The 12415-nt window shown below is 35.2% G+C and overlaps 1 protein-coding gene across 3 annotated transcripts in view; it reads right to left on the reverse strand.

Moving 5' to 3' along the window:
- Positions 1-12415, reverse strand: part of TAB2 (TGF-beta activated kinase 1 (MAP3K7) binding protein 2) — a 96844-nt gene that overhangs the window by 55868 nt on the left and 28561 nt on the right. The window contains exon 3 of one of the 3 annotated variants that reach the window (XM_064360584.1): positions 7687-7804. The exons of the other annotated variants lie outside the window; for them this stretch is intronic. The gene's annotated coding sequence lies outside the window, so the exon portion shown is untranslated. The remainder of the gene's footprint in view (positions 1-7686; positions 7805-12415) is intronic. 3 annotated transcript variants of the gene reach the window in all.

A 12415-nucleotide genomic window follows, 5' to 3' on the forward strand; every position in this document is an offset into this window, starting at 1 on the left:
TAAAAACCACTATAATAAGTGCTTAAGTTAAAATACTATGGCAACATGTGGGGGAGAGGAGTTTGGAAGGAGAGAGATACAGTTATCAGAACTAGACATACTGAAACTAGGGTTTTAATGCTTATGTGGAAAGGAGACACACTACAGGACCATACCAGGAATACATCTTTATTTAAATGAAATAGTAGTATAAAGCCTAGATTCTGCAAAGTCCTTCCTTACTAGGAAAAAGCAGCTAAACTTCTATCCATTGCAACACAGAAGCCACAAGAACAACTGAAATTCACTACAGCCATGAGTGGGAAGGAAACATCTCCCTTACAAAATTAAAAGACAGAAGCCTGCACCATGCACAGGTGTGGAATCCAGATTTACACTACAGGTATAGAAAAGAAACTCAAAATAGAAATTAACAGAAAAACTGGTCTGAGGCTGGTGATGCCATAGGATTTCTGGCAGAAACAAAAGGAAAACTGCTATGGAATCTTATTTCTTTAACCCAGGAAGCAAAGGAGTTCTAGAGGTAAAAAATGAAAAACAACATTATGTTGAAAATGAGCTCGTGTTGAGTAAAATTCAAAAGCACAAAGAAATAATCCATCATGAGTAAAGATCAGGAACACTAATTAGATTATTAAAATCTGAGAATGTAGGAGAACAGAACCTGAAACAAGTTATAAAATAAAAATATTTAAAATGATTGTGCGGATAAAAGGAAATCATAAGACTAAGATATAAAATGAAAAGGCAAAATTTGAAAAAGAATCAGTTAAAACTTCTAGAAAATATATCATAAAATGTAAAAATCAATGAATAGGTTAAACAGCAGAAGGTACTTGAAACCAGAGAAAAGTGAACTGGAAGATGGATAAGAGAATAGCAACCAGAAAGCAGCAGAGCTTATAAAGCAATGGAATAATACGTGGAAGGAAAAATGAGAAACAGACAGAATGAAACTATGTACTGCACTAATAGAGGACTTGTACAAAGAAAGATGTGAAATAAGGGAAAGGCGAAATTCAAAGAGATGATGGTTGAGACACTGACAATATGTTTCTTTATAATATACCGAACACACACCCACACTCACACCCACACAAAGTTCTGAAGAGGAAAAATAAGAAATCTGCACCTAGATATATGGCAGTGAAACGGCAGAGTACCAAAGACAAAGATTTTATATTTAAAGCAATCAGAGAGAAGAGAGCCTTAACCTACAAAGGAATAACTAGATTGATGAACTTCTAATCAGTCACAGTAGATGCGAGAAAATAGAATAAAACAAGTTGAGCATCCCTAATCTGAAGATACGAAATATTCCAAAACCGGAAACTTTTTCAGTACAACAGGATGCCACGAGTAGAAAATTCCACATAAGTACTTAAGACAAACTTGGCTCCATGTACAGAATAATTTAAAATACTGTATAAAATTACCTTCAGGCTACGTGTATAAGGTGTGCATGAAATATAAATCAGTATCATGTTTAGACTTGGGTCCCATCCTGAAAATATTATGTACATACGAATATCCCAAAATCTGAAAAAATCCAAAATCCAAAACACTTCTGGTCCCAAGCATTTCTGACAAGGGATACTCAACTTGTATATATACATTTCTGAGAGAACATAACTGCAGATCTAATTTAATTTGCAGACCCTATGACCCAGCAACTTCACTTCTAGGAACTTGAGAAAACAGACAATCATAAAAAGATACATATGAAAAGGCCGGGTGTGGTGGCTCACCCCTGTAACCCTAGCACTTTGGGAGGCCAAGGTGGGCGAATCACTTGTGGTCAGGAGTTCGAAACCAGCCTGGCCAACGTGGTGAAACCTTGTCTCTACTAAAAATACAAATTAGCCAGGCCTAGGGGTGGATGCCTATAATCCCACCTACTTGGGAGGCTGAGACAGGAAAATTGCTTGAACCCGAGAGGCGGAGGTTGCAGTGAGCCAAGATGGCACCACTGTACTCCAGACTGAGCAACAGAGCAAGACTGTCTCAAAAAAAAAAAAAAGATATATATGAAAAGATGTTTATTACAGTATAATTGATAACAAATTTAGAAACAAGTTAAATGTTGTATAGTATTAAGTTCATCTAAATATACTGACATGGACAGATGTTCATTAACACTGTTCAAGGGGGGAGAAGCATATGACTAAACAATGTACAATGTAATCCATATTCAGATTAATAGAGTCTTTATTATAACTTTATACCCATCAAGGCTGTCTAAAATGTTTTACATTGAAAACATACTACTTTTAAAAAGTAAAAATAAATTAAAAGTAAATTCTATGAAAAGATGAAAGTCTGTAGCAAATTAATCATATAATATATTTTTTTAAATGCTGGAATTCATTTCAAACCAAACAAAAACAAACCACTTCTCAATTCCACACCATAAGCGTGAATATTCAACATCTGATGTCAAGATCTACAGATGATGTCTGGAAAGATTTTCTTTGCTTTAGAATCATCCTCGTCTGCTATGGTCTGAATGGTTATGTCCCCTCGAAATTCATATGTTGAAACCCTATCCTCCAAGATGACAGTATTAGAAGTGGGTCCTTTGGGAGGTGATCAGGATTGAGTGTGGAACCTTCATGAATGGGATTAGTGGCCTTATAAAAGAGGCCTGAGGGAGCTCATCTGCCCTTTCCACCATGCGAGGACATAGCTAAAAGGTGCCACCTATGAGCCAGGGAGTGGGCACTCACTAGACATTTAATCTGCTGGTGCCTTGATATAGGACTTCCTAGCCTCCAGAACTATAAGCAATAAACTTCTCTTCTGTTGTTTATAAGCTACCTAGTTTATGGTACTTTGTTACAGCAGCCTGAATAAACTAAGATTATCACCTTATTTCTGTAACCTTGTTTAAGTATTGCTCAGTTTGACAATCCACATCTATGTGTATAAAATGAAGCTGAGTCTCACTTTCAGTTAATTCCCAATTTTAGTCACAGCAGCACTGTGAAATCCTGTCTTTAATAAGGCTATACTAAGTTTTCCATTAATACCTGTTGAATGGCAGCGTCCTAATTTTGATGTGCTTGAGTAGAACTACCATTACCTTTAGTTAAAGGAAATAAAAATTTGGAATTCTCTAGGACATTAGGAAATACGATTAAATTAGGAGGTATTAGAACAGATTCAATAATTCCAATTTTAAGAAATCTGTTTGAAAACCCAATATATTACGTTGTCATTTATCACTTCTCAAAGTGTCTTTCAATGGCTTTAAGTGTTACATGGAAAAATACTTTTTTTTTTTTTTTTTTTTTTGGTGGCAATATGTTTGAGAAATGCTGTTACTTAAAGTTAAGGAGGTTTCTTTATTTCTGGACTTTAATATGCACTGTGAATCTTTAGGTAGTGGCAACAGATGCAATACTTCCCAAATTTCGTTAGGCATGATCCCATTTATCCATAAACTTGAGGTAGGAAACACATAAATAGTATCATGTAAGGTAATCAAAAGACAGCCATACCTCTTTCTGTCTTAGGAATTTATGCTAAAGAAATAATTCAACATTAAGTTTCAAAATAGCTTTCTTTATTATTATTATTATTATTATTATTATTATTATTATTATTATATTCGAGATGGAGTTTCGCTCTTCTCACCCAGGATGGAGTGCAATGGTGTGATCTTGACTTGCTGTAACCTCCGCTTCCCGGGTTCAAGTGATTCTCCTGCCTGAGCCTTCTGGGTAGCTGGGATTACAGGTCCCTGCCACCACCCTGGTTAATTTTTGTATTTTTAGTTGAGACCGGGGTTTCTCCACGTTGGCCACCCTAGTCTTGAACTCCTGACCTCAGGTTATCTGTCTGCCTCAGCCTCCCAAAGTGCTGGGATTACAGGTTTGAGCCACAACACCTGGCCTAAGTTTAAAATAGTTTTCTAACAGTAAAAACCTAAAAAGAAACAAACAGCTTAACTTTTGGAGAGCTGCTTTTCAAACTTTATTAATACTTGACTATTATGCATATATTAAAACTTAATAAAACATCAGAAACACAAGGAAATAGTCATGCAATTTTTGGCAAAAATTGAAAGACATTATGTAAATAATTTTCACTGGGGAAAATTTTAAATTGTAGACAAAACAAAAAAGGGAAACAGTGGCAGATCAAGGGAGCTTTGGTTTATTTAAAAAAATGATCTTAAATTAACATCCAAATGTCTGCTAACACATCACTTGGTGAGGGGAAGGGGACACAAGCATTTATATGTCCTCAGAGTGCAATCTCTATCAAAATGAAAATTGCGTGTATTTTTTGATCTCCAATTCTACTTTTATGAATCTGTTTGCAGATACAGTCACACAGAAAACTACATATATTTACCAAAGCATGTTTGTAATGATAAACAACCAAAAACTACTTAAGTATCTGTTAATAGTAATATGTAAACTATAGTCATTCACAAGAATATAACGTACTATATAGCCATTATGAGGTGCTAATATGGAATAATCCCCCCAAGATACAATACTCAGTTAAAAAACTATCACCACTAAGTGCAGAACGGTGTTCTGTATTCTCTTATACAGAAGAACAGACACACTTTTACATGCACAGAGTATCTTTGGAAGGATACACAAGAACTGGTAATGCTGCCTGCCTTTAGGAAACTCAATTAAGGGAGATTTATTCTTTATTTTACACTTTCTGGATCTAATAAAAAACACACACATAATTTAAATTAAAATAACAGATTTTTTTTTTCTTTTTTTTTTTAAGGGTAGTCAAGTGAAGCAGTGGGAGTGGAGAAGGAACAAAGAAATCTGTAACTGGTTGTGATCAATTAGTTGTAAACACCACTGCACTCGGACCAGCCAAAATCACAGATTTTATTCAATATATTGTTTCTATAATCAAAAATAGATTTAACAAAAAGTGAAAATAATGTGTTTTATATCTCATCTTACAATTCAGACTTGGAGAAATAAAGGTGCTTCAAACTGTTATGTATTCCGAGATGACTTCAAGTGCTGAAACTGAGATTACATTTTATGACATGATTTTGTGACATGATCTACCTTTCTAAAATAGTATTTATTTAATCAAAAGTTTTGAGATTTGCACAATCCAAAATAAGTCTCTATAGAGTGCTTGTTTACCTACTTCTCCTTTGATTACAGGATCAAATAAACTGATATGGTAACATAAGAAGGGATACAGATGTACTAATTAAGGTAAGCAGGTGTTTGTGTTCAAAGGGCATGATTTCATTTTGGATACCAGAAGCTGGGACCAATTAGATGCACACAATTGAGGTTTTGATGCATGTTATAAAAAAACCAGTATCCAGTAAAGGACGTTGTGGAGAAACTTAGTTACATTTTATCTAGACGGCTGCCAACATCGAGAAGAAAGCAAACAGGAGCAGGATTTAACTTTCATGCATAAATGTAATTTGAACTCCAAAAATTTTGGGGTTAAAAACCATGTATGTGTATGTATGTCTCCTTACATATGTATACACACAAATATATATATATATTTAATCTTTTGCTCTATATATAGAGAGAGAAATAAAATACACACCTGAAGAAAAGTTAGAAAATAACATTGTTTTAACTGACTGTTTTAATTGACCTCAGTCCATCAGGTCAATATATTACTATTTAGCCAGACTTGTAAACAAGTAATTAGGTTCCTTCCAATTTTTCTCTAGAAAGCAACACAAAAAGTTTTTTGTACATGGAACATTTCCATATTTAAGTTATTTCCTCAGAACATGACTTTATATTCACAATGTCAAGGCAACGATATGAAGGTTAGCCTTTAGATTTCATCTTTATTTTATAAAGACTTAAAGGTGTCGTTCCCCATTTGATTTTTTCCTAATGCCTCTGTAATATCCTGCTTGCTAGCACTAAGTTAGTGTTTCTCCATTCTGGATGCACGTCGAAATCACTTGGGGAAGAAATTGATAATAATTATCTGAGGAAGGAGAAGAGGGAATCTGGGAGAATAGGGGCTGGGGAGGAAGACTTAAGAGACTTTCTTTTCACTGTATACATTTTTGTGCTTGTTGAATTCTATATATTCCTGTGTTATCTAGTAAAAGAGGGAAATAAGGGGAAGGAGTAAGGAGGAGAAAGCATCAGCATCAGCAAAAGCAACCCACTACCAGCAGCAGCATCTATGGAGCTTTGAAAAGCACAGTAAAGTTGGGGAGGTAACTCAACCCTAATAATGAGTGTCGGAGGTAGGGCTTACACACGCATCTCTGTTACTCAAAGCAAAAACAAGATACTCCACCAGTAACTGTTATTGGAAGTCAAGGTAGAGAACCACAGAATCAGTAATTCCATTTCACGAGGCTGACAATGTTCAAAACAGGTAAATCTTAGAGCAAACGAAGTTGAATGTGTAAGTAGGAGAGGAAAAAGATGCCAAACCTTAAAAGCTCCTTAAGATTTAAGATGGTACAAAAACGGCAACTTTCCTCATCAAGAAAAGGCTGTGTTTTCTAGGCCAGCATTTTTTAGCTTGGTCTGTAGACCACCTGAAACAAAATCACTGGGCTTCATCCTGGACCTACTGAATCAAAGTCCCCAGTGTAAAGCCGAAGTATGTTCCCCGATTCATATCTGAATCCACTGTGATGCGCCCTCTCATGACAACTGCTCACCTGAATGTTTCTTCAAGTAAAGTTTACTCCAGTTCCTACAAAACTTCTAGTTGATATACAGTAAATGAAAGGCAGGGAAGGGACTAATCAAAAACCAAGATGACTATGGTCAAAGGATCACATATAAGAGGAGCTTGTAGTAAAGTATTGGTTTAAGGGAGGAAAATAGAGACAAAAAGGGGTGCGGAATTTCATGAGTTTAAAAAAATGGGTGAAAGGCAATGAAATAAAAATATTATTAAAATGAAGTCAATTACCAACAAGCCTATAACAGGAATGGTTAGAAACTTTTATGTAACTTGATTAAATGGGAAAGAAATAACTGGGGGAAGAAAAAATTACCTCTATAAGTATACACGCAAACAGGTTCTACAACTACTATATATTTAAGAGCACAGGACAAATGTAGTTGTACAATAAACACATATGGATTACCACAGGTCAGCTAAAAATGAAGCTTCTTTATTATAAAATAAAAACTGTTCTTAGCCAGGTCAATTTCTGAAAAATCTTTTACTATCAAGAAGGTACCATGCAAAGTAAATGGTGGAGCAAAGCTAAATTCCCAGAGATCTAATTTTTACAAATAAAAATAACTAGTAATGTATCTCACATAAATTACTTCATTTACATAATTTAAACTTGACAAAGTATTGGCCTTTACTATTAAAATCTTAACAAAGAAAAGGAACCAATGAATAAATAAAACGTTACTCTGAGACAGGCATAAACTTTCCTGGAGTAGAGTTTCCTAAGAGTAGAATTAAAAGAAACAGTATTCTACCTTAGCCATGCATGTTTCTAAAATTTTCTGATGAAAGAACTTGTTAATAGTTTAAAACAGAGATAACCTAATGTTGCTAAATATTTCAACCTCAATGTCATAAGTGCACACTGTCTCATCTAAGTAGATGAGACAATTATGATATAATGTATTTTAATAAAACAGTATTTGATACATAGTGAGAGCTGGTTAAGTATAAATTCTAGGATTTCATGGGTTCATTTATGAAGTTTAATATGCTACTTACTTGCAGTAACTTCTTGGGCAAATAATTTAATATCTCTGTTCCTCAGTTTCCTCATCTATAAAATGGTGGTGATAGAATAGCTACTTCATAGGATTGTTATGAGAATTAAATGAGTAATCTATGTAAGATAATAAAAAAGAGCACATAGTAAGTATACATCTAAATAAAATATCAATACTATTATTTCATTTTTTGTAAAACGGTGAAAACAACTCAAAGAGCTTCAAGGATTAGTGATAAGCATTATATCTGTCCTGACTACAGCAAAAAGCACAAACTTGTAGTAGTAGTAATTATTTATTCTAAATGTCCTGAACTTCCACAAAGTACAAAGAAACAAAACCTTACAAGGCTGCATATTATCCTGGCTGCAGAATAATGTAGGGGTGGATTAAACCTTTAAGGCCTTCCTTTTCAATGTGTATGGGACAAAAAACTTGCAGTTGGGGAATTCTGACAAAGCTACATGACAAACTCAACAGTACTAGGTTGTGCAAAGTGCTAGATAAGTGGCATAAACTGTGCTATAATAGATGTTCAAAGAGATATCTCTGGGCTGAGGAGGAAATGGGGAAGTGTTGAAACATCGAAACTTAAAGTATAAAGGAAGACAAGTAAGGCAGATTCTGGGGATAGTGTCACCTGTCTTGCAGCAGGAAGAAAGGAGGGACCAAGAGGAAAGAAGGGGATTATGCAGAAGGTACTCAGGATGGGGAGTAGTTACAGGAGAAGACGAGAAAGATGAATAAAGGTTTCTAGGTATAGTGGTCTTTATCAGAGAAGACCTTGAGATACACTAATGGTAAGGTTTTAATATATGTAAAACTATATATATGTTTGTGTGTGTATATATATATATAATTTTATCTTTGCCCCATTCTTAAATGATTATGAGTTTTGCTGGAACAAATTTAATTATGTTAACAAAGTAAGCTGGGCATGGTGGCACATGCCTGTAGTCCCAGCTAAGGAAGGAGGAAGGAGGATCCATTGAGCCCAGTTTAAGGATGCAGTGAGCTTTGATTGTGTCACTGCACTCCAGCCTGGGTGACTGAGGTCTTTAAAAAAAAAAAAAAAGACATGAAATATGGTTCATGTTGAATATCAAACAGTAGTAGGAAGAACTATATAAAATTCACTTCTCAACTGCATTAGGATTCTTCCTTAGCTTATGGACAAGAATGTAAGGAAAAGATTTTTCCATTTCAACATATGCTACAAGCAAATTCTGGTTTCCAAAGTAATCACTAGAGATGGTAATTTTTTCTGTAAACCATAAAATTCTGAATTGGACCGAATTCTAGGAAGTTATCTTTAAAAGTATAATTCAAGAATTCTGAAAAATGCTTTGTTGTCCAGTCGTATCCTTGTTAGACTTTCTTTTCTCCCAGTCAATCCAATTTACCTCTTAAAACCAAGCCCTGGTCACAAACAAAATTCTTTACATGAGAAATGTTAGTTCCCAATCGGATGTAGTGGCTCACGCCTGTAATCCCAGCACTTCGGAAGGCTGAGGTGGATGGATCACCTGAAGTCAGGGGTTTGAGACCAGCCTGGCCAACATGGTGAAACTCTGTCTCTACTAAAAATACAAAAATTAGCCAGACGTGGTGGCAGGCACCTGTAATCCCAGCTACTCGGGAGGCTGAGGCAAGAGAATCGCTTGAACCCAGGAGGCAGAGGTTGCAGTGAGTCAAGATCGCACCACTGCACTCCTGCCTGGGTGACAGAGTGAGACTCCATCTCTGAATGAATGGATGAATGAATGAATGAATGAATGTCAGTTCCCAAGTAGAGAGACTATTTTGTTCACTGGTATAACCTAAGAACTTAGACAATATACGTCAAATGGATCTCAGTAAATACTTGTTGCAGTAAGTCTCTAAATAAACATCAGAATACATACAGCTTTTGAAGACTACGGTTTTCTACACCCCCAAACTCAAGCATTTCCCTGAACCTCAACTATAAGTCAGTGCTGCTGTATCTGTTTTCAAAATGTAAATATGTTCCATCATGATTGATATATGAGCGAACAATCTGAACATTAAGTGAATTTTGCTGTAATTTCATTTATAAGAAACACTAGGTAAACACAGAAAGCCATATCGAGCTGAAACAAACCGCATATGAATATACAAAAAATAAACATGAACACACCTGAAATATTTACCAGCTATCTCAGCTTAACACATCTGTATGTCATTAATCACACCCAGCTATATTACTGATTTCAAAAAACCCTTTCTTGACTACTTTACAATAACTCACAAGCTGCAACTCTTCCTATGCTCCCCTTCCATAAGCAAACTTTAGGTCTTATTCAAGGAAAAGTACAATATTCATTACAGTATTTACATATTTCTTAACCATTTAACATGAATAAAATTGTTATCTTTAAGTTCTTATCTTTTTTTTTTTTTTTTTGAGACAGAGTTTCACTCTTGTTGCCCAGGCTGGAGTGCAATGGCATAATCTCGGCTCACTGCAACCTCCACCTCCTGGGTTCAAGCGATTCTCCTGCCTCAGGCTCCTGAGTAGCTCAGATTACAGGTGTCCATGACCATGTCTGGCTAATTTTTTGTATTTTTAGTAGAGACAGGGTTTCATCATGTTGGCTAGGCTGATCTCGAACTCCTGATCTCAGGTGATCCACCCGCCCTGGCCTCTCAAAGTGCTGGGATTACAGGTATGCCCAACCTTAACTTTTTTTTAATGTTCACAGGTGACGTTTCCAAGTGTGGGTCACAGGTGACCATAATTCCAATTTTTTTCCCCATAAGCTGTATGTGTATGTTTGTATGACTTTGCATAGCATGGTGATATTTAGAAACATGCCTCTGCCTCAACAATTGACTATTAAGATTAACCTCTCCAGGATGCCAAATGGGATGGCAGAATGTTTCAACCTATCTATTTAGCTGTCAATTTGATGCTAACAGTTTCTTTTTTTCCTTCTTTCTCCTTCTCTTTCCTTCTCTTTCTTTTTGAGACAGGGTCTTGCTCTGTCACCCAGGCTGGAGTGCAATGGCACAATCATGGCTCACTGTAGCCTCAACCTCCTGGGCTCAAAGGATCTTCCCTCCTCAGCTTCCTGAGTAGCAGGGACTATTGGTGCACGCCACCACAACTGGCTAATTTTTATATGTATTTTTTGTAGGGTCTCCCTATATTGCCAAGGTTGGTCTTGAACTCTTGGACTCAAGCGATCCTCCCACCTTGGCCTCCCAAAGTGCTGAGATTACAGGTGTGAGCCACTGTGCATGGGCCAGGTTCTTATTATTAATTACAATTTCCATCTCTTCTGTGAATTGGCTGACATTATCACACTGTCATGAATTACTCTTAAATAATATCTTTACCACAGAAAGAAGTGTTGATAATGCAGTTAGAATAGCTGAATGATGCCATAATTTTTTAAAATAAAGTAAATTTTAAAAGCTTTTGACTTCAATGAAGATTTCAAAAATTAAACATAAAGAATCATATTACGTATACGATTTAAGTATCTTTTACATTATGACACATTATACAAATATCATTTCATATACCAGTTAGGAAATACTTAGTGCACTTCACATTTAATTAACTTTAAAATAATTTACAAATGTTAACATAAAGTTTTAAAGCTTACTTTTTATAGTAAATCATTGGAATTATATTTCTTGGAGCATGATGTTACAATTCTATCAAGGCAAAGCAAACTTTACTATCTCCATTTATGATAAAAAAAGATAACTACAATCAATCTTTACCATAAAACTTTATCACAAAGTTATAATACTAAATCATTTCACACAGATAATCAGTTATCTGCAAAAATAATAGAATCCAAATGCTACTTATTTTAAGTTAGCTATTATGTTCAGATTTAGAGTGATTTAAAATTTGAAGGGAGCAAATGATTGTTACGAAAAACTAGATTTCTTAATTTTGTAAGCCTATAATTTACTTTCTAAAGAATAACAATAAACATTAATAAAGTAGCATAATTCCTCTTAAAGAGAAAATTTCCCAATTTTCTCATTTAATGCATTGCCTCAAGGCCATGAATGCTGACAACTTCTGATGGTTAACAGGCTTAGCAGTTATAAGTTCTTCTAAAAGGAATGTGCAAGTTGGCCACACTTGGCAATTTATGTATTGTGGTTTTGTGGTAGGTACTACATATTTTAAGGATCAAGAAAATTGCAATAAATCTAAGATGGAACGGCTATACTTCACCAAAACATATTATATAATTGACTACCTTTTGTGTATTTTACAATTCATATCTCATTATTGTTTTCCAATACGTTATCATTCATTGCCCTCTCACTCTAATTTTTGGATAATCTACCTATGCATAAATATCATCTATAAAAGAAAACAGGAGCTAAGTATGATAACAAGTTCCTATTTATGGGTAAAAGGGAACAAGGAGAAAAGAGAGTAAAAGCACTTGAAAGAACCAATTTTCATCTTACACCAACCATAAACATTTATAACAAACCAATTAACTCAATAATGTGTAGAAATCTTAATAATTTGGTTAAATATTAATTTAAAACAGCACCTTAATATTCAGAGAAAGTTATAAGGAGTATCATTGGCTGGGTGCAGTGGCTCACGTCTGTGATCCCAGCACTTTGGGAGGCCAAGGCGGATCACTTGAGGTCAGGAGTTCTAGACCAGCCTGACCAACATGGTGAAACCCCGTCTCTACTAAAAATACAAAATGGGAGGCAGG

The sequence above is a fragment of the Aotus nancymaae genome, unplaced genomic scaffold, assembly GCF_030222135.1.
Source record: "Aotus nancymaae isolate 86718 unplaced genomic scaffold, 86718_ANA_hifiasm-v0.15.2.pri h1tg000040l, whole genome shotgun sequence".
NCBI lineage: Eukaryota > Metazoa > Chordata > Mammalia > Primates > Aotidae > Aotus > Aotus nancymaae.